The sequence below is a fragment of the Hippichthys cyanospilos genome, chromosome 11, assembly GCF_059441005.1.
Source record: "Hippichthys cyanospilos isolate Australia breed blue-spotted pipefish chromosome 11, RoL_Hcya_1.0, whole genome shotgun sequence".
Classification (NCBI taxonomy): domain Eukaryota; kingdom Metazoa; phylum Chordata; class Actinopteri; order Syngnathiformes; family Syngnathidae; genus Hippichthys; species Hippichthys cyanospilos.
Genome location: NC_142379.1, coordinates 11262972 through 11284986, shown reverse-complemented (window position 1 = coordinate 11284986; position 22015 = coordinate 11262972). Strand labels below are relative to the sequence as shown.

Here is a 22015-nt window from a genome sequence, read left to right as displayed (position 1 = left end):
CAATCTTTTTACATGGACATTTGATTACTTTCAAATTAATTTGATTACTTTAAAATTATAACCATTATTATGAGATAGATCGATGACCATAAAATTGTGGAAAAGGCTTAGTGTTCATCCTTGCGTGTGGGCGAAGCATGGCGGCTAACTTTGGTGACTCATCATAAAGCACAAAACTCCAAAATCAGAGCCTGATCAAGCATCTTGTGTGTTTGTGGAACATAAACAAGGCAAAAAAAAAAAGAGTCAACGAATTCATCATTCAAACATCCACTCACAGATTCATCAGGATTTTTATTGACCTACAAAAAGTTTGGCAGTGTTTTCACTGTGTTTGAAAGTTGATGCAACGCTGAATGGCTAACAAACCAATTTCAAGTGTGTGTGTGTGTAGGTGTGTGTGTGTATGTGCTTTGACCTGTAAATCTGTAAGGGTGAATGATGCAATGAGAGAGAGCATTCTAATGGAGTGTGCACCTGCTGCGAGACCAACTGGACAAAACAACAACGCTACACACACATGCACACACACACATGCACACACACAATATTGTACCCTGCTGTGTTCAAGAATCTGTGTTGCATGTCAACGGGGAGAACATGAAGACTTCACACAGACTGAGACATATGCTAAAAAGCATTGCTCATGGTGCCATTAGGAAATATTTTTTTACTTCATCAATAAAGCTCTTAGTTAGCGTGGCCAGAATTTTCAAAAACACTATAGGTTAGCTGAAAATGAAATATGCAATCAATTGTAAATGATATATGATAAAACGTTTCCACGGGCCTCCTGCCAAATGCTCACGGATTAGTCATTGCTGTTTGATTCATTGAATAGTACTTCTATGTCCTACTGTGGGAGTGGTCGCTGAATGCATCTCCAGTCAACTGCTAGGGAGTATTGTACATGCTTTTTTTTTTTTTTTCTTTTTTTACAGCATGTAGTTATCAATCGTTGAATGCAAGCATTTTTTCCCAGAGTCTTGTTCAGAAAAATGATTAGTTTTTTGGACTTAAAAAGGGGACATCAGACTGACCTATGTAAATTCAGGACAAAACATTGGGTGCTTCCAGACTTATGACGAAAAGTTCCAAATTGGTACTGCCCCGCTTAAAACGGGACTTCTGGTCACTCTCGTCTAAAGGTGGGTAGCATCAGCGTTTTCAAGTAATCTAAGATTAGGTCCAATCATATATTAGTAAAAATAAATTTAAAATGAGTTCATATTAGTTTCAAATTAAGCAGAGTTTAACACTTAAAATTGATCTCAGTTCAATAATATTTCCTGTTATTTAAGTTTAAACTGATTTAAATCGGCTAGTCATAGATATTGAGATCAAAATGACTAAAATACTCCACCGCATGATGCGAAATGTTACATTGTTGCTAGCTAGCAAAAACATTAGCCTAACGTTAACTTGTTATCTTGATCGCCTGCGTTAATGATGGCTGGGCAGAGAAACTCAAACTTTTCTTCCGATGTCTAAAACCTGTTAATCTAAATAAGGGAGCCACACGGGTAAACAATAGAAGACAAAGGGGAAAGAGCATGGTGGAAACGAAAGATATTGCTTGGCAGCAAAAGTCTGACAATTTTAATTGGCTGACCAGAGAGAAAGAAAAAAGATGTCGCTCAGCCTCAAGATTGTTAGAAAAACTCCAAAGCCAAAAAAAAAAAGAGAAAATTTCGTCACAGGCACATGGACAATCTATCTTAAACGTGTCAGGTCACAGAGGGTTTTCAATAGGGTTTGGGTCTAGGTTTGACTTTTTTGTTAGCCCAGGGGTAGGCAACTCCAGTCCTTTAGAATCACTGGCCTCCATGTTTTTGATGTCTCTTCTACAACGCACCTGATTCAAATAATCAGCTCATCAGCAAGCTCTGCAAAAGCCTGAGAACGATTCTGTCAATTTCAATCAGGTCGAATCCATGCAGGACAGCGGCTCTCAAGGACCGGAATTGCCTCCTCCTGGTTTAGCCCATTCCGCACAGCGTCTGGAATTGAACCTTTTAGAAGGAAATTCACTTTGCCATGTTCAAGTTTGTCTCGAAGCTAAGCTTCAATTGGTTATGAACTGAAAGATTTATTGAAGCCTTCTTTTATCATCCATCACTTTTTCATCAGGCCATCACAGCAGAGATCCTCTGTCTCGTGTGTGTGTGTGTGTGTGTTTCCTGCCTAGTCCCAGATGCTCATCATGCTCTTCATCCTCATGTTTTTTCCCCTCCGCCGGCTTCACCTCACAAGGTGATGGACTGGTTCAGATGCTTGTAACCCTGGTGGCAGGTCTCAGAGGGGGGCGTGCTTTGATTTGTACTTTGGGAAACCATCCATCAGCTTCAGGAAGTTTCTCCCTGGTGGGGCAGCTGCCAGAACAAGCACCTTCTGGTCTGTCACTCATGACTTGATTTACTTTTTTCATCAAGTCGCTGAGTCCTTGCCCACTATGCGTGAAGTCTGCCCTGGTCCATCCTGCAGCCATCTTCTTACAGCTTGGATTTGTTCAAAAGGTTTGGTAGGAGTAAGGATTTGGGGTTAGGTTTAGCTTTATTGTCCAGTTAGAAAAGAGTTGGAGGTGGCAGCACTATTCGACCTACGGAGTTCAAATGCTGACTTCCACTTCCATTATAAATATTGTTTTTATCATCATATTACGTGAGCCTATCCATCCATTCTTCCTTTCTTCCTTCCTTTGCTTCTTCCTTTCACTTTACAACAACCTCTTTCCTTCTCTTCATACTTTCCTTCCTTGTCCTGCAAAAGGGATTCACTCATGGGTGCTTGAGCACCCTCAAAAATGAGCTAGTTTCATTTAAAAGTTGGAAATCGCTAGTTTTGGGCGAGGTCAAGATTCAAGGAAGATTTACAGAAAGAGAGGTTAGGGTTATCATCGGGTAAGGTTAAGTGTTGTTAGTTTTACAGTCTAGTTATCTTTAGAGCCGAATCATTGATGTGGAACTACATTTTAATAATTTGGGTTCCGGATGTCAAATTTAGTCTTCAGGATTCAATGTAGAGAAGTCTTGCTATTTGTATAAAAAACATGATTTCCCTCCGGCTTTCATTTGTCAATGACACCATTGTTATGCAAATGATCCATCTCGCTGCACTTTGACGCCATTTAGCGCAATTGTCTCTCGCTAAGAGGCGGCGTTAGTAAATCAATGTTGCTCACGCTGCGACCATGATGTCGCTCACGTGGTCACGGCTGACTTCAGAGGCTCGTTAAAATCCATCTTCATTAAAGTCGGTGCGGAAATCAGCGCAGTGGCTTCGATTGCAGATCCAATTGTCACGCAATCAATGGCGTTAAAACAGAAGCTAACGCGAAGGTGATTGGGAATTCTTTTCTTTCTCCACTCAATAGATAAGGATGGATGAATGGCAAACATATTGCTGGGTGGATGGTTTGCTTAATGCCTGGATGTATGATGGAAGAGAAACAATGGATGCATGATGAATGGATGGATGAACAAATGGTGGAGCATTGTTGGATTGCTGATGGGTGATATCATGATAATGGATGGGAGGACTGAAGGCCAGATCAATGATGAAGAGATGGATGATAAGTGGATGGATGGATGGATGATGGCAGAGAAACCATAAAGTTGAGTGCAAAGTCATGGGGCCTGTTAGGAACCCTCTGATTGGCTGTTCGCGGAGTCTTCATTAATCATCATCCAGTCATTTTCTGCTGCTTACCACCAGACGTGAGCCTCTGTCTTTTTCTAGACTACAACATTACAACTTTACAACAACAACTATAACAAGCTGAAGCTTTTCATTTATTGTATTCGTTCTTCCTTTCCGCTGCGACTCGAGCACATCCGACAAGCCCGTGCTCGAACCATAATGGCGCCTGACACCTCATTCTTTCTCCTATCAGCGCTTCTTCGATCGGCTGTCGCTAAACACGTCCCTCTAACAAGGCACCTATGTCCGCCAGTACCCAGTTCGCCCATATGACGAGCTACTGCATCCTCAACATTTTACTCTCAAGCACAGAGACCTTCTGTGAACTCAAGTAGCAGGACGAATTTTCTTTCTGCTTTGTTCTTCCCTACAAACAACCCATACCAAGTATTTATGCAAAGTCTGACATACAACTGTCCAAAATGTCTTTTTAGGCTCTGCTACTCAGTAAATATCTTTGCATCATTAAGCTTTAGAAACATTCAGTGCTTTTGGTGGTAAATTCAGGTAAATTAGGCAGTGACAGGAGATCATTAAGTTGCTTAATTCAAATCTGTAATAGAAATAGGTAAATAAATAAATAAATAAATAAATAAACAGTCCTGTCTGATTTTGAAATATCCTAATCCATTTGAATGAACCTAATGTATTTTTTTTTATCTATTTTATAGTATCGGCATTATAGATTATTTTTTGTAATAATTAAATGATTTAAAAGACCCCTCGAACCCTTTTACAAAGCATAACCACCATCTAAACTTAATAAGATTGTAGGTATTCAGGAGTTAAATAACTAAATACAAATCTGAATCTATGGTCAATGGTATGAATCATAAGCACTCCTGTATTGAAGAATTTCCGCAGTGATGTCACACATGCCTTGACTAGGGATTTCACAGCGTTAGCTCTCTCTCCTGGTGAAGTTTTGAGGCTTCTGTTTGCTCCCGTTTGTCAAAATCTCCTTTTCCAATTCAAAAACCATGAAGTATTTTGTGTAGCACAACGGAAATCATGCAGTATTTGCATGGTGTCTAGCTATTATAACACCACCTCCGGTAGCCCTAGCGGTAGATAGAATAATAACCCCTGCAATGCCTTAAGCTTTGAAGAACTCTGGTTGACGATTGCCATGTATCTATTTCAAAACATATTAATGTTGAATCCAGTATATGAATTTGAACAGATCCTTTGGAATCTTTGCTCCCTGGCCTTTTAGAAGTGTTATAGCGTCGAGTGATTTTCTACCTTATTGTCACGCAAATCACAAGGGCCTTTCTTTTATGGTGCATTATGCACCGGTTGTCTGACATTTATCTGAGCCAAAGGTTACCCTCATGAAACAGATGCCAGGGCAGTAAGTTGTTTAAAAAAAAAAAAAAAAATCTTTTTTTTCCCCGTTAAAATAGGCATGTCTGAACTCATCAACTGGAAGCCCAGTTAAAATGGATCCCTAATGTCTATAGTCATCAATGCCTGTGAATGAGGTAATATGTTGACATATGGATCAGCGAAATTACAATTTTTTTTGTCATGTTTGTCGTTTTCCCCCTAGGATCTAAGCTTTAAAACGATCACTCTGCAATGTCTCAATACTTCTGGCCATACAGACATCAGTACAGTATAAAGCCAATCTGCAGTACGCCTGTGGTTGCATTATAATTTCTACTGGCCCCTTTGGTGCAGTTTGCTTCGTCGCTTGCAGATTTTGGTTTGATGTGATTTTTCTTTGGCTTTTGCTTCAGAGAAGAAAAATGGACATTAGCTTAACAACTCCAGCTTAAGCAGGCAGAAACCTTTGAATCATGCTGTCAGACTCATTTTTCATGTAGGTGTGACTTAACGCACATATGCTACTTCCTGCCCGTGTGTGTATACGTGTGCTCACGGTCACGTAATAAGCTACGACAAGATAAATGAGAGCAAAACACAACACTTACTGTTTCACTGGCCTGCTTAATTCAATTTAAGTTTCATTTAAAATCATGTTGTTGCTTGTGCAACATCACACCGAAGCACATGTACACACAGTATGCGGTCAAGAGGCTGCGTGCGATTGGATTCCACACACGTCCGACTCTTCTCCATTTTGAGCAATCTTTCATCTACTGTTACGGTCTGCCTCCGTGGGGACTGGTGCCAAGATGAGCATCAGTGCAATATAAAGTGTGTTAAAGGATGACAAGATGGAGGCAGACCAAAGCAAACCATCACACTCACGCGGTCCTAATCAGTTCCCTGCAGGGAAGCTGTGTGCCGTCACATGTCAGCGTTATGAGATAAGATGATGTGATCATGTTAGGACGCTCCTAAAAGAGTTGAAACATAATTGTAATTGGATTTTTGCATTTTGGTTTCAGGGCAGCTGAAGCCTCGTACCCCCCAATGAATTTGAGTCGGGTAAGTAAACCCTGTGTGAACAGACAAACAAATGTTTGCTTTTGTGGTATTTTGTGTGGACACAACATGAAAATTGGTGTACATTCTGTGTCAGATGAGTTTTTATTACTCCTGAGACTCAGCCTATTCAAATGTGTCCATTTTTGTGTCCATTTTGTCTCACCAAGACAGCAAAATTAATTGCACAGAGCCTAAACACATCATTGGACGGACCCGGATGTCCTTTACTGAGGGTAGCTTGAATGAAGCAAAAGATTTAGACCAAAAGCAAGTATCCACTACAGTGGACACATATGAATGCGCTGGGTGTCAGGAGGATATTCTTTAAAATATTTATAACATCAGGAATGCCATTTTTCACATTAGTCTTGAGTTTTGGTTTGACTTTTAAAGTCTGCCTAATAAACGTTTTCAGATGATCTTATTTAGTTATTTATTCACCGATTGAGCTTTTCATGAAGATCATGCAATGCTTTCAGAAATAATCAGTTCAAACAGTAATTTATGTCTTTAGTCAAAATTGCCCGGTATTTGTAGACTATAAAAGATAAAATACAGTTTGATGTATGTTTAAGACATAAAAGCAGTCAATTATATCAAAGGATAAACAAAGGATTATTAATCTAATGTCATATCTTAAATATTTAATAAAAAACCCTTGGTTCAGAACCCTGGAATAAAAATTTGCTCCTTCAATGAAGTTGTTGATTAGCAAAACTGCACCACAAAAAAAAAAAAAAAGCCTTGATAGTATACGGACAATCACAGTATACCAGACCAACACTAGCTACAATTTTGTAGCTATAAGAAGGGATATCATATTTCAAATTTATTTATATGACAGGTGTCAAACAAAAGGCCCGCGGGTCGGTTCTGGCCCGCAAATGGGATTAATCCAGCCTGTGAGATGATTTTCTACCGTAAATTATAGAAATTAGCTGATATTTTTCAAAATATGAAAACGTTGAAATGTTTTATGATTAATAGTGATGTTGTGTTGCGCTTATACTAAATCTGAAGTTGCTGTTTTAAAGTTATATAAATATATACCATGGTTTTCATCGTTTGGCCCACTTGAGAAAAGATTTTCATCTATGTGGCCCGCATACTTATTGTATATGAATGGACAAAGATGAGCTGATGATGTGAGTATTTGAGTAGACTAGCCTACTTTTAAATTATGTATATGAAGGGTAAGACAAATGCTGTTTTTTTTTAATATGTAAAGAGAAATACAAATATTTATTTTGCTTGAGTGCATGACTGGACATTTGCTTCCTGTCACCATTGTCCTGCTTCCCAGCACACACACAACACACCAGTCTCATCAATCACGTCCAATTGGTCACAGCGTTTCTGCTTATTTCCCAGTGCGATCGCTTCCCGTACCTCGTTAGCCGCCTGGATGAAACCATGACATCATCTTGGGAGCAGAGGTTCAGTCATGTCACGCCTGATTTTAGCGGTAGCGAGCAGCACGGCGTCACGTGCCATCAACAACTCCAAGTCACTGCAATATTTGAAGTTTGATCAATAGTTCTCCTTCTGGGTGCTATAACATCAGTCCTGTGAGTGAAAAAAAAAACAATATGTCACGTTGGGATTTGTGGATCGCAGGGGACAGGCGAGGTTTTCGACAATCCGGTTGTAACAGATTGTGTTTATCAAACGTAGCTATACAAGTGGAGCAAGTGTGTGTGTGTGTGTGTGTGTGTGTGTGTGTGTGTGTGTGAGGTTGACAAGTGGTGCGGAAGACACTTGAGAATAACCAGATAATGATCTGAGCAAACCAGATGTGCTGAACTAGTTCTGTCTTAGTGGTGCGTTCAAGGTACGCAGTGTACAAGGAGAGCAAGTTTTGGAAGAATGTTGAGGTAAACACAACAAAATTATGTTTTTCATGTCAATATTTTTGTTGTTGTTGTTGGTCAGATAGTGTGCGCGAGGCAAGCAAGCAAAGTGGAGGATATTTCAGCATAACCAGACCTGTCTTAAAAAAATCAGGGGAAAAATAACCCAATAAATGGTCAAAAAGGTAGAATGAAATCCTTAGATCAATTTGCCAACTTTATTTTGCACAAAACAACCCCCCAGAATGGATCGTTTTGTACAAAGGCAATCTCAAAATTTGAATAGTTTTATATAAAACAACATAAAAAGTCGAGTCAAATTGATCCACAGATACAGTCAATCCTTTTTGACCATAATTGGGATATGTTTAACTAGGCATGCACCAAAATGAAAATGTTTATTTGAAACAAATATTGAGAAAAAAAATCAAACCCAAAACAAAAACAAACTTTTTGTACATCGCCTTGTATCAGCTGGTTGGCTGGAAATGGGCTGTAATGTCTCAAGCAGCCTTGTGCACAGATCTGTAAAGGATTGTAAGTGTAAAATACTACGGCTCTTGGTCAGTGTTTTAATGCCCGTTTAAAGGACTAATCTCTCTGTGACCTAGTTTTTTTTTTTTTTTTGCACTAACGTTATAAGATTTGTGATAAGGCAGTTGCATTTTTTATTTTAATTCATTGACATAGCAACCACTAGAATGAAAGACAGAAGCCTAGTAGTTAAGGCATTTTAAACTAAAATGACTAGCTGAACCATTTATTGCAATTAAGTAAAATTGAAAAGTAATTTATCCCCATTATTCATGTTGATATACCATAAGATTCTAGAGTTTTATTGACATATGCATTGTAATACTACACAATTAAATTCTTATTCTGTTCACTTCCCCGAGCAGACCCCATTCCATAATTGAGCAAATAATAAAGTAGGCAATAAAACAAACAAAAAAACAACAACAACAAAAAAACAGCAATAGAGCAATAAGGGCAGTAATAATGAACCACTAATAATGCTGGTGCCTTTTCCAGCTGTCTACGAGCAGTGAGCGAGAGACACTCTGAAGTGCTTGCCAGCCAGTTGCAGGGCATACAGGGACGAAAAGCCATTCACACCCCCAATAACACCTAAGGACAGTTTAGAATGCCTAATACACCTATTGTGCATGTTTTTGGAATGTGGGAAGAAGCCAGAGTGCCCGCACGGGCACGGGGGGAACATGAAAACTCCACACAGAAAGGCAGGAGTGAGCTGGAATTGAACTTGGGACTCTGAACTAAGAGGCAGATGTGCTAACCACTCATTCACTAGGCTTCCCTATTGTTTGTAATTTAGTCGTATTTTTTTCTACAAGGTACTTGTATTTTGGTACATCTAAAAGCGTTGTATTCATTGTCACGAATAAGTATTTGCAACAAAATTGAGTAACAGTAACAAGGCATTTGCTAAACAAATCCCTGATTTAAACAAATACCTTACAGTACCTTAGAGCAGTGTTTCTCGACTATATTTTGCCAGGCCCCCCCTAGAAAAGAGTAAACTTTTCGCCCCCCCCCCCCCTCCCCCCAGTCGATGCACTGAATATAAATAAGATTATTATTAATGAAAATTGTTTAAGTATACCTACACATGTATCCTTTTTAACATTAACAACAGAAAAACGCAATATAAATCAACTTTCAGCAACTGTTAATTATTTTTATCGCGTTTATACGGGTTATAGCTTAGTCTAAAACGGAAATAAAAAGCAAGTGCACCAAAGTGCCTGAAACAAAAAAAAATGATGAAAATTATATCTTTATTGCAATTACAGTACATCCCCCCCCCCATCATACCCCCCCCCCCCCCCCCCCCCCCCCCCCGGCATCACCTCGCGCCCCCCGGGGGGCCCGCCCCACTATTTGAGAAGCAGCATTAGTAAATCAATGTTGCTCACACTGCGACCATGATGTGAGAAGCATTGAGAAGCACTGCCTTAGAGTAGTACAGGCACAGACAGTTCATGAGACCATTTCATGATGATGTTTCTTCCGTAGGCTGATGACAAACTTTTGGAATCCCAACAGCTTGTCTTGGTAATCCTCTGAGCAATTGTGGTTTTCCTTCTGATGGAGACCCGATTACGTTTCATGAAGCGGTAGCAACAGTTGGGAGACGCTTCGAAGGGCTTGTCAGGATAATTTTGCATGATTTGCATTACCGAGCTTCTGATATCAACCGCGAAGACGGCACAACATGCAGCTCTTCTCACTTTCACCCGTTTTAAAAGCTGTCCCTCCAGAAACGGATACAAGGCCCTTCCTCTAGATCTCTTGCCGTTACTTTTGCCACTGCGAGTTCCCCTGTTCGAACATTACTGTTAAAAAAAAAACAAAAAAAACTAAATCAGTTCCAAAACACCCAAAATATTTCATTGACCCCACTTTGAGAACAACTGGTTTAGGGTATTTCATATCTTTTTATAATGTCTTCACACAATGCTGTTGTTACCACGAATGCATCCAGTTGTTTATTCGGAAAGATTTTTAGCCATTTTGAAAATGTATCTTGGATAACATGTCAATATTGTTTTTTCTTCACTTTTACTCATTTTAATAAAATCAATATGGACTCATTAAAACAAGTAAGTCGCCTGGGGGACCTGTCCCTGTTTTGGGTGGATTATGTCGAGCACAGACCATGCAAGCTCTGAAAATGTTTAGAAAACAGATTGAATCCATAGGTTATATAATATGAGTCCTACCATCCTCGCTGTTGAGACATAATACACCCGTGGCTCAAAACTGCAGCACATTTGAAAAGATTTTTTGGGGTAAAGTAGGTTTGTTGTTTGTGCCGACCCCATTTTTCAATGTTACACTTTTTATTTATCTATTATTTTTGTTCTTGCATTAGACTTTGTTGTTGCGTATCAATAAGCATGTCATTTTGTGCCATATAATCTGTTATTCCAAAAAAGGGTTTTGTAGCTGCCTGTTTAGCTGTTCTGTGTGCAAAGGCATTACCAAGAGTGATGTCATCAGTGCCTGTGGTATGTATCGTGCATTTGCATATTGCGCTTTGGTCTGGTAACTGAACAGTTTCACCAAAACCGGCAAACTTAAAAAAGTTCAGCATGTTTGATAGCTTTCCAGAAAGATGTTATCATAACTCTATTTTTCCAATATTGTGCATATATTTGTGCAAAATACTGTAATAAACAATTGATAACAATTTAATCTTGATATTAATATCGTCTCCCACCATATCTAAATAAACGAGTATTTATGGATTTGCATCAACAAACTGATAAAATCCCCACTAACTCACTTCTTATTTTATTCAATACTTCTGTTAAAATATTATATTTAGCGAATAAAAAAAACACAACAGTTCAAACATGTTCTCATTAAAATCTGATCTATCATATGTAAACCTAAATAATAACAAACTATCAAAATAATTTCATCTGTAAATTATCCCCATTCACTTTCATCCTCTTTCCTTGTCACTTTACTAATTATTTTACTCTTGTTTAATTAACTCTAACAAAAAGTAAATCATATTTATAATTGATAAAACCTTCATGGCTATCCACAACTGGTATAGCCTCACATATAACGCAACAATATTGTGTACTACAGTGCAAATACAGTGGAAACTCGACACTGCTCTTTTCTTGACCTGCTAAAATGCCCTTTTCTTTTCTCGTGTGCTTGTGTAACATTTGCTTTTGAATATATTTTCCCAATTTTAGTTGTTTATCACTCGCATTGCACTGCATGTTTTTTTTTCCTCCAAATTTGTGGCCGAAAATTTTCGGTGGCGGGAAATTCAGTGCTTCCCTTTTTTCAACCCAATTGAGTGTTTTATATGCGATTGGATATCTTCTCAGTGTACGCAGTTCTTTAGTTGTTAATATTCCTCAATGACAGGAAATAGTCACCAGTTTGCATGGCGTCGTCACGGCGATGCCAATGCTTAAAAGTTATGTCTCTGATGATTTCTGCCCGGATACAATACAGTGATGGGCGGAGTGTGGCGCTGCTGCCTCCTAATTGGCTTCCCAGGAGAAGGCCAGAGGGGAGTTATCCATGCACACACGCACTAATGCACATGTTCATACGCATATACAGGAAGCCATTGTTAAGAATTAAATTGGGTCCGTCGTCTCAGTTTAAGATGTTTTGGGCCTTGTGTGCTTTTGGTTAATGAGGTCAGCGAGAGCAAAGATGGTATGAAATGTGTGTCTTTATCACCAATTAGCCCTGTAACCTGTTTAATCACACATTTGTTGCAGCAGAAAGTTCATTAGGTGCTCTTCATATTATTATACCGTATAAAAATCCTGCATTTTTTTGGCTTTTGGCTGTCTGAGCAGCCGCCTTTTTGAAGATTCGGCTTATGCAGCTAGTTTAATTAGGAGACAAAAAAAAAAAAGTTTCATTTGCGGCCAATAACGAGGGATTAAACAAATGAATGTGAGCGGTTTAGCCTGATGTCCACCAAATTAAATCCTCATTGGTGGATTTGGTAATTAGGTGTGGGTGGAGCATGGTGGTTAACTATGATGACTCACCATAAACTTATAATAATGAATCCATCCATCCATCGTCTATAGCCGTTTATCCTAACAAGAGTCGCAGGCTTGCTGGTGCCTATCCCAGCTGACTTTGGGCACTAGGCCTGGGACACCCTGAACTGGTTGCAAGCCAATTGCAGGGCACTCGGAGACGGACAACCATCCACGCAATCAATCACAACTACGGTCAATTTACATAGATTCAAAGAGATTTTATTGTCACATGTAGAGCACTATACCAGACAGTGACATTCTTATTTTGTTCGCTTCCCGAGTAGACTACGTTCCATAAACGAGAAGAGTATGTCCAATACACCTGCCATGCATGTTTTCCAAGTGCGGGAGGAACGTGCGACGAAGCAGCTGTGCTAACCAGTGTTCCACTGAGCTGCAATGATTATTCTCATATTTGTATGTTTTTTTTTTTTTTGTTTTTTTTTAAATTGAGCTTCTAAGGCTAGTTTGACATAGCGACATGAGACCTGGTCAATGCGCCGATGTGGATTTTGTGGGAATACCCACAAAAAAATTCTTGAGAAGCCAAACTCTTCAAGATACAGGAATACTGACACTTTGGTTTGAAGCGGCCATTTTCTTGTCATTTTGGCAATTTCTAGTGATCCTTCAAAAGCAAAATTCCAAATGTAAGTCATGTGTACTTGACAGATGGATAGCAAAAAATTGCAGGAAGTTTGCGCTTTTTGGTCATCGCTTGCGGGCAGAGCATGGCGACGAACTTCCATTACAAGCTATGAAAAACAACACTGTCAATCATTCTGTTCATTAATTGTAAAAATAAAAAATAGCCCCAAATCAAATTTCTATTTAGCAAAATAACATTACATAAGGATGTCCATTTTGACTCGAGACACGAAAAATCTCAATAAGCAAAACCTGTAAATACACTGGCAATCTGCAGTTGTGATTTAAAGCTGCCATTGTAAGGTCATTTTGCTCAAATTCACCGGTCTATCTTGTGTAACTAAATAAGGCAACCGAAATTTCTCTGTCCTCTCCGCTCTACTTTAGTACAGATACTCTTTTTTTCCCTCTTTTTTTCATCCTCTCCTTGACCGTTTTCTCATGTTTATGTTCTTCTCTTGCATCAGAGTGACTCCAGTGTCTCTTTTCTGTTTGTGTGTGCGTGTAAGAGAGAAGCTTGCATCAGTGCAAATCCCCCAATCAAGTTATCTAATCTCATCTAAATACGAATGACTGCAGGCTGATTGCCGCACACGAGGACTCACACACACAGCTTCCGTGTTGGTTCTAGAAACTAATGAGGGCAGAGAGAGAAGCGAGACCATTGTAATTATTGGGGGCGGCTGCCGGGTGATGAATGGCTGGACACACAGGCGCATACACACACACTAAATGATGTTTACAGAGCGAACATAGGGAGGTAAGGGTGAAACAATGACGGTGGCACAAGAGAAGGAACGCAAAAGAAAAGAGCATGTCTGGCATTTACACTGCAGTTTTGTAATTCACGCTGTTTACACTAGCAGGTATCCCATTCCGATCTAGTTTTGATTCAGATTGAAGCTGAATTGAGATCTGATGTCCCATTATTTGTGTGTGTTTTCATCAAACTGATGCAGATGAGTCTGAATCAAACAACGTTTGTTGCAGTCCTGTGTTTTGCTATCTCTTTGACTTTTTTCCCTTAAAGAAATAGGAGCAGCTTTTTCGCCAAAACTAAATCAAATTCCTATTACTTTTCAGTTTACTTTTTTAAACAATGGTTAACTTGTTTTTTCACTTGGCGCAAAGTGAGAAATAGTTTCATGTAGAACAATGTTGGAACTCTTTTTACATTTGCACTGCACCGAATGTAGAGTGTTTTTGTTGATGTCGTTTCATACGCAAAAAGTAATGAATATGCTGTTTGATCAATCAATGGCATGGAATAAATCAATTAAAATGTATTATAATAACATCTGCCTAAAACAAACATTTGTTTTATTAAATAAACGTTAGTTAAATTCAATTAATGATAGAAAATTGCCTAATTAACATGTCAGAAAAAATCAAATGTTACATTTTATGGTGATTATGCTGAACAAAAATACAATTGTGCCTTGGAGTGGAAACTGACTTTCAGTCACAGCTTGGTCATTTTTGTTTTTGTTTTTTTTTTTTGCTTTGAATTCAATTTGTGGGCAAGGAGTGCTGACATCAACTCAATCTTACTCACAACAAGCAGGATTTGTTGGATAGTGAGTAATTCTTAAAAAATTTTAAACCCTCCAATTCAAAATTTACTTTCAGGTAAACAGAATCACACATTGTTCATATAAAACAATTACATAGCTTTGTCTTATAATTAAACACACATTTACTAGCTTGATATGCTACCTTACAACGCAAAACGCCATAGATGGGCTCACAAAACTAGCATCTAAGTTGCAGTTGTATAATCTTTTCAGCAACGGATGTTGCAGACAGTATTTTTGCAGACAAACACTGCAAAAATACTAAACCAATTATTCTCTATCCTTCGCTTAGAATAACTACATTTGCTTTATTTTACTAGAGGAATCCATGTAAATCCACATTATATTATACTGACCCCTGGTGCTCAGATGTGAAGAGCAGAAGGAGCTGCACAATGTTCATTGAACGGAAACAAAAACTGTTCATTTTTTTAAATTCATTATATTCTGATGAATTATGACTGCAATTCTCCAAATATGGTTTTAAATATACCAATTTACAGATTCTAAAAATCCATCACACAAACGTTTGCCAGTGTTGCAAATCAAAGAAAATGGAGCCGAAATGCTTGCTTCTCTTTTGGGAAGACACTGGTGATTGTTTCTTCCTGCATCATGTTCCAATCACCTCCTATGCTCCCATGGAAGGCGTGATCCATACATCGCTGTCGCCAGTAAATATTTTTTCCCAGCTGGCCTGGGTCCTTCTCACGCTCGGCTGCTCCGGCATCTCATTCGCCCGCCGCTCGGATTGGAGCCAGAGCTGAGTAAATGCTTTGCACTCAGCCGTGTTCTCGTAAACGCGCCTTGATGGGGCGGGAGACGCTTCGCTTCACTTTGTTTAAGCGTTGCTTTAAAACATGCGTGTTCAAGGACAGGCGTCAGCATATATTAAGATGTCGTGTTCAAACACTGCAACATCAGACAGCCATGTTGGATATCTTGGAATAAAGTGATTTCAGTGTAGAGAGGACACATTTTAGCTAGCTTTGTATTTCTTGATTATCTCCAGCATCGTTTCCATATAAATCATCTTCTTAATTCTCTCTTTAACATCACTAGCAAACTTGGGATCCATAGCTAACCCATTCAACTTTGAATTAACCAGTAACATGCACTATAAATATGGTTTTGTAATCACTCACAATCGAACAAAGTTTTACTGTTCCGCCATTTTGAAATCAGTAATACCGACCAATAGCAGACCAGCATCTCCATCATCTGATGGCAACAGAAAATAAGTGCAATTACTTATAAACGCCTGCCGATGGAGACAAAACAACACAAATACAGACAACCCCCCTAGGGTCATGACAGTTGTTTTTGTCGCAAAGCGGGCAAAATATCGTAAAGAGGGGACAAAAAAAAAATCTGTTTTCCACATGGCAACATGAAAAAAAGGAATCCAGGGACGCTGTAACCCAGGCTTCCACTGTATTTCTTAAATAAAAAAGCTGTACACTTTTGAGACAACAAGTTGTTTGATTTCATTAATCATGTATGGATTATTCTGGGTATTTTATAGTTGATTGCTACATCACAAATTAGAAATAAGGAGGAGTGAGTCATGTCCTTCGGTAACTATTTCACACTCAGCCAGTTATACGTACATATAAAGCCGGCAGTGATGTCTTCCTTTACAAAACAACGCTCGCTCTCATTTGCCGCTAATTGTATTCAACTCCAATCAGCTTCAAGCACTCCTAATTACTCGCCATTTATGTCATCGGATGACATTTCTCTCTGCTCTTCTTTTGTTTCGCTCCTTCTTCTCGCAATTTTGGCAGTCCTTCACTGGGGGAATTACCTGACTCCATCCTCATCATCATCATCTTAAATACCACTCCTATCATGTAACACTTATACAAACCATCAGTACTAGAGTACTGCACAATGGAAAAACACAGTGTGCCACGTCCATCAAGTGGAGCAGTTCTGAATCAGTGCTTGCCTAAGAAAATGTCATAAACACTAAAAAGGAAATCATATTTCATTTGTGCAGCTTACTATATATACTTGTTTTGGTTTTTGAGGGCAAAACTTGTCTGCAACAAAATTGGTTGTAACCAACCAACCAGAGGACAGCAAAATGTTGCCATCATCAAGGGCTAGCTTGATTTGAAAACAGTCCCATTGCTAATTTAATTTAAATTACACGGGCCAGCGCAACTGATTTTCTAGGCCTACGGGAACAGATGGCAACACACAGATGTTGACATTTGACTTTCTTGGAACAAATATTACAATTTAGTTTACAAATAGAGAAGTCTGTAATTAGCAGAATTTGGTCCAAGAAGCAGGCAGGACAGGGAGAGATTTGTCTCTAAATAAATCACACACATTTGGGATCTTCATGTGTTTTTCACATACACGAATATAGCTGCATTTTTTACGTTTGTTAATGTTGCGCATGCATTTCTTATGACTTACTATTCGTAAATGTTCAATTTTGCCTGTTAGTTTACGAATGTGCGTTTTTGGATCGACGGGCATGCTGTTGCAAGATATTTACGCAGACTGGTCCTCTGATATTCATGTATTTCTTAAGGCCCGTTCTTCCTCATCTGCTTTTTCTTGTTTAAAATTAAAAATTGAAAAGCGCTAACTCACCTTTATCTACATTCTATTATGTTTCTGTTAAACACAAAGAGGGAAATAAAATCCACCTTACTTTGGTTTGACAAGTATGTTTTTTCTTCTACTGTCAATTATTTTTTTCTATCAGTAGAAGTCTTCAGGGTGAAGGCAAAATATATGTAAAGGAACTCATATTTCATTTCCCGACTTACAGAATATAGGGTCAGATAAAACTCCTTTTCAGTCTTTCAATTTCCAATTTTAAACGACAAATTATTATTCACATTTATAATATTTATATTTTAATATTGACAACACTGCCTCCTGGTGGATGGAGGCAGAAGGCACCTTTGGATATCTGAATATCTGCGATCTTGTATACTGTATTTTGCAAAAGCGTAATGTTTGCCTCAAAAATAAGCACGCATGCCTGCCGATTCATTACCGCACAACAACTCACAAGCAGAAATGAACATTTACAAATGGTAAGTCATGATCAATGTGTGCCCAAGATCAAAAATGGTGAATACATCTATGAATCAGAAAATCATAAATATGTTAATGGCGCTAAAAAACTTGAAAATCGCAAATATATTTGTGGATTTCTAAAACAAATGTAAAAAAAACATCTGAGACTAATCCCTTCCCACAGACAGGTTGAATGAACAAAAACCTTCATAAGTGAGACTAAAACTAGACCTGGAATACAAGACGTAGAAAACTAGAGCTGGGAGAAATCTAGGCTGATAGTTTGAGAATATTACTGTCCGACATGAAATATGATGTAATGAGGCAAACTAAAGGACCATAACAACTGTATACCTACTGATACCTTAAGTAGCAATCCAGTCACAACAATAATTACATCATCCTGAATGACAAAGATGATAAATACATAAAAATGACCCAAAAAAAGCTGACAAATACATGAGCGCTCTCCTCATACGACTACGTACTGTTTGATATTCTGCGCAACCGCTCAGCCTAAATCCTCACCGGTCTTGTCTAATCCGGTTTTCCAACCACTCATATTTTCTCTTGTCACTCGCCAACAAAATCTTGTCATCAGATCTATGCAGCCACCATGTTAAGCAGCACTTTTACTCTATTTTGGGGTGCCAGACAGACCACAAGTGGGTTTAATCACTGAATTATAGAAAAAGAGAAGACATGAGGGTGGCTCCATGTCAAATGTGAATGTCTTCATAAAGATGCCCACGCTTTAAATGGTGGCTTCAAGAAAAGCATCTTATCCTCATTTTGGCTGAAAATCCTTACATTCAATTGCTTTGCAGATAATTTATGCTTGGATCAATACATTCAGTGGATGCAGCACATACAGATAACATGGGTAACAGGCGGCAGCTAAACACTGCCCATGCACATTTATTTACATCTGCGGGATTGCTTTAAGTGACATTAATACCAGAAAAAAAGCTCAAATTTAAATTCTTTTTCTAAAAAAGATCTAGCTCGTTCTCTAGCAATATGAAATATTAATTTTCTTTTCCTTTAATTTGATGTTTTCGGTGCGATGTGGTGTCCATAAAATGGACTACTTTATTATGCAGTAGCTCTCTGCTGCAGAATTTCCACAACATGGCTACATCAGCGAGATATACAATTTATTTAGAACCCGGTCAAGCATGATATTGCCTTAACAGTGTGAAAAAATGCTATGGAGTCACACAGGCGTCAATCAAAGTCACTTGTGTTACTCGGAGGAAAACGCTGAAGACAAATCACACGCGCGAGGGTTATCGCTACGAGTCTGATAGACGGAGCCTCTTGTGGCCTCTCCCCGCAGTTTGAGGTTGTTGAAATAAATAGATCCAGTCGCTCTTGGGTTGTTCATTCCATCGCTTCGCATCTGCCCTCATGACGGTCTGCATCCATTTCGCCTCTCTTGTCCTGTAAACATCAAGTATTGCATTCAAATGCAATCTACATATTCTGCCTAGCAACAAGTGGCAGTGCAAACTTGGCATTTGTTTGCGTGGCGATCTGCCCCTATTTGAACAGCACATCAAGTTGGAATTTTTATCTTTGAGCTAGCTTAGGTTTGGGGCAAAAAAGAAAATGGCTGCGCCCCATATCCTCTATTCTGCCTGGAAACAAGTGGAAACCCTAACCCTAGGTATTCCTTTTCTGTTGTGTAGGGCATAATAGCTATCTGCCCCAAGTTAGCAAGGAAAAAATATGCTGCCTTTGACTGCCTTATTATACTTTTTTTTTTAAACACTTTTTTTTAAATGCAAAAAATGACTACTAGCATTATATTCTATTCTGCCTAGCAACAAGTGCAAATATGTCTTTTTTGTGGTTTGGAGCAGAGTAGCGATCTGTCCCAAGTAGGCGAGGAAACAAAACAATGACTTTGTTTTATTCGACTTCTATATTTCATTTTTCTTCAAAACAATTTTGGTCAGCAATGTTTTTGCCCCATATATTCTGCCCAGCAACAAGTGGTGGGGCGAACATGACCCTTTCGTTTTATGTGGGGCAGAGTAGCTGTCTGCCCCAAGTTGTCATGGAAACAACAGTGAGTTTATTCTTTTTGTTTTGTTTGTTTGAATGCTTTTGGGCCAAATATTCTATTCTGTAGAGCAACCGCTTGTAGTGCAGATGTGTCTTTTCTGTGTCGTGTAGAACAAAGTCTCTATCTGCCTCAGTTAAGTAAAAACAACAACAAAAACAGCACAGTGAGTTTGACTGCTTTATTCTACATTAAAAAATGGCTGTGCCCCTTAAATTCTATTTTGCCAGGGGTACTGCAAATGTGTCCTCCCCTTTATATATATATATATATATATATATATATATATATATATATATATATATATATATATATATATATATATATATATATATATATATATGTGTGTGTGTGTGTGTTCTATTTAAATGCAAATCTAGTCACAGCTGACTGTTAACTGTTCAAGCAAAGTCAATTTAGGGCCATCATAAAAACACCCTTAACTGTACAGGAAATCTTTTAATGAACATGTCAACCTTCTTAAAGGTCATAGAGTCTCCAAGGTCTTCCGACAGCTTTATCTTAAATGTGCAGCGGCCTCGTAATCACAAACATGCGGTTGTTCACTGGGAAAAATAACATGTTATCTTTCCAGTTTATTCTTTTCAAGATAGAGGTGACATTAAACGGACACAAATTTAGTAGAGAAGGGCAGCTGCTGTCTCATATCTCTTCAAAATGGTGCCTGCCGCCTCATGATCACATTAGAATTAATAGAAAAACAACTTAACTTGTTTCTAAGTATATAAGCAAAACTATGGGTTATGAGCTACAAGATGTTTGACCTAAAGATCTAAAACAATTTTATTAAAATGACAACGCAATTTTATTTTTTTTTTAGCAATAAATAGCAGTTTAAATGTGTTTTTCTGCACGACGTTGGCCAGCAGTGTGAGCTGTTTGCAAATTGGTCTGTCAAAATGAACCGATCATGGGGTCGTTGAGCTTTGTGTTAGTTCAGAGTAGTCACACAATTGAAGACTCACCGCGAAATGATCAATCTATTATATCCTTTAGCAGCTTAATAATGGAAGACTCTCAAGGGCTGCTACCCATCGACCCACAAACGATCCTCATAGTTGGCGCTTGCATGGGTCATTGTAAAGCGTCAATAAAAGAGAGTCGCTTTTTCTTGATTTTTCTTAATGAATTTGATGTGCAGCCTTGGAGGTTTTAACTGCCAGTGAAACATTGATGACACCACTTTAGACAAACCCTACATTTGTTTTTTATTTTTAAGAGGGCCTCAATTAATAGAGGTCATCGTTTAGAGGGTATCATCTGGCATCAGGGTGAGATCATTGGAGGTGAACTTTAGAGCCTTCTGCTTCAATGATCGTCTGATAGCGTTTGCGTCGACATTTAGCTGCCCGGGTCTTTAAGTTGTTTGACGAAACCCGAAACCTCCCATGGAGGAAAAGGAAAAGATCAGTTCAGGATAAATTGTGTACATTTCAGTCTATATATATATATATATATATATATATATATATATATATATATATATATATATATATATATATATATATATATATATATATATATATATATATCAAGGTCATGGCCTTTATTAGCAGGTCCTCTAGACTTTATGGGATGTTTGTCAATAACTGTTCAGTGCACAAAGGTAAACAAACACAAACGCTTATACATTGATAAATATTCAATTAGCATATTAGGATAAAACAGTACACCCAGGACCACTTATGTAAAAAAACAAAAAAAGCCTTCCAAGTTCCCCCATGATCAACAAAAATGCAAAGCAGTTGTGTTGTTAAAGTGTTTGTTCAAAAAAAAAAAAAAAAGGAACTGAAATTTATTTACTTAGTATATTCCTCCAAACTTACACAATTTAACATTGGGTAAAATTGTAACTTTTATGCTATTTAAAAATAGAAGCATATTTTTTTTTTATAATGATTCATTCAAATGTACACTATGTTAACATTAAACATGAGATTAAAAAATGTAACTAAAGGAAAGTTTAAATGTGAACAGTTTTTAAAGATTGAATGTAATGGTACTGAGCTTCTAAATGAAATAGAACTGACACTGTAATGAGCAGTGATTCTTCTTCTTTACGTATCCCACATACCATTAGTCATCCTGGTACCACATTGAGAATCATTCAGTTAAGATGAATGTTACAGCAGTAACTTAGATAAAAAAAAATAAAAA

The 22015-nt window shown here is 38.2% G+C and overlaps 1 protein-coding gene across 1 annotated transcript in view; it reads left to right on the top strand.

The window, feature by feature from the left end:
* The window catches only part of slc8a2b (solute carrier family 8 member 2b), a 63854-nt gene that overhangs the window by 16301 nt on the left and 25538 nt on the right, over positions 1-22015 (top strand). Inside the window, exon 2 of the mRNA XM_088427495.1 lies at positions 6057-6096. The gene's annotated coding sequence lies outside the window, so the exon portion shown is untranslated. The remainder of the gene's footprint in view (positions 1-6056; positions 6097-22015) is intronic.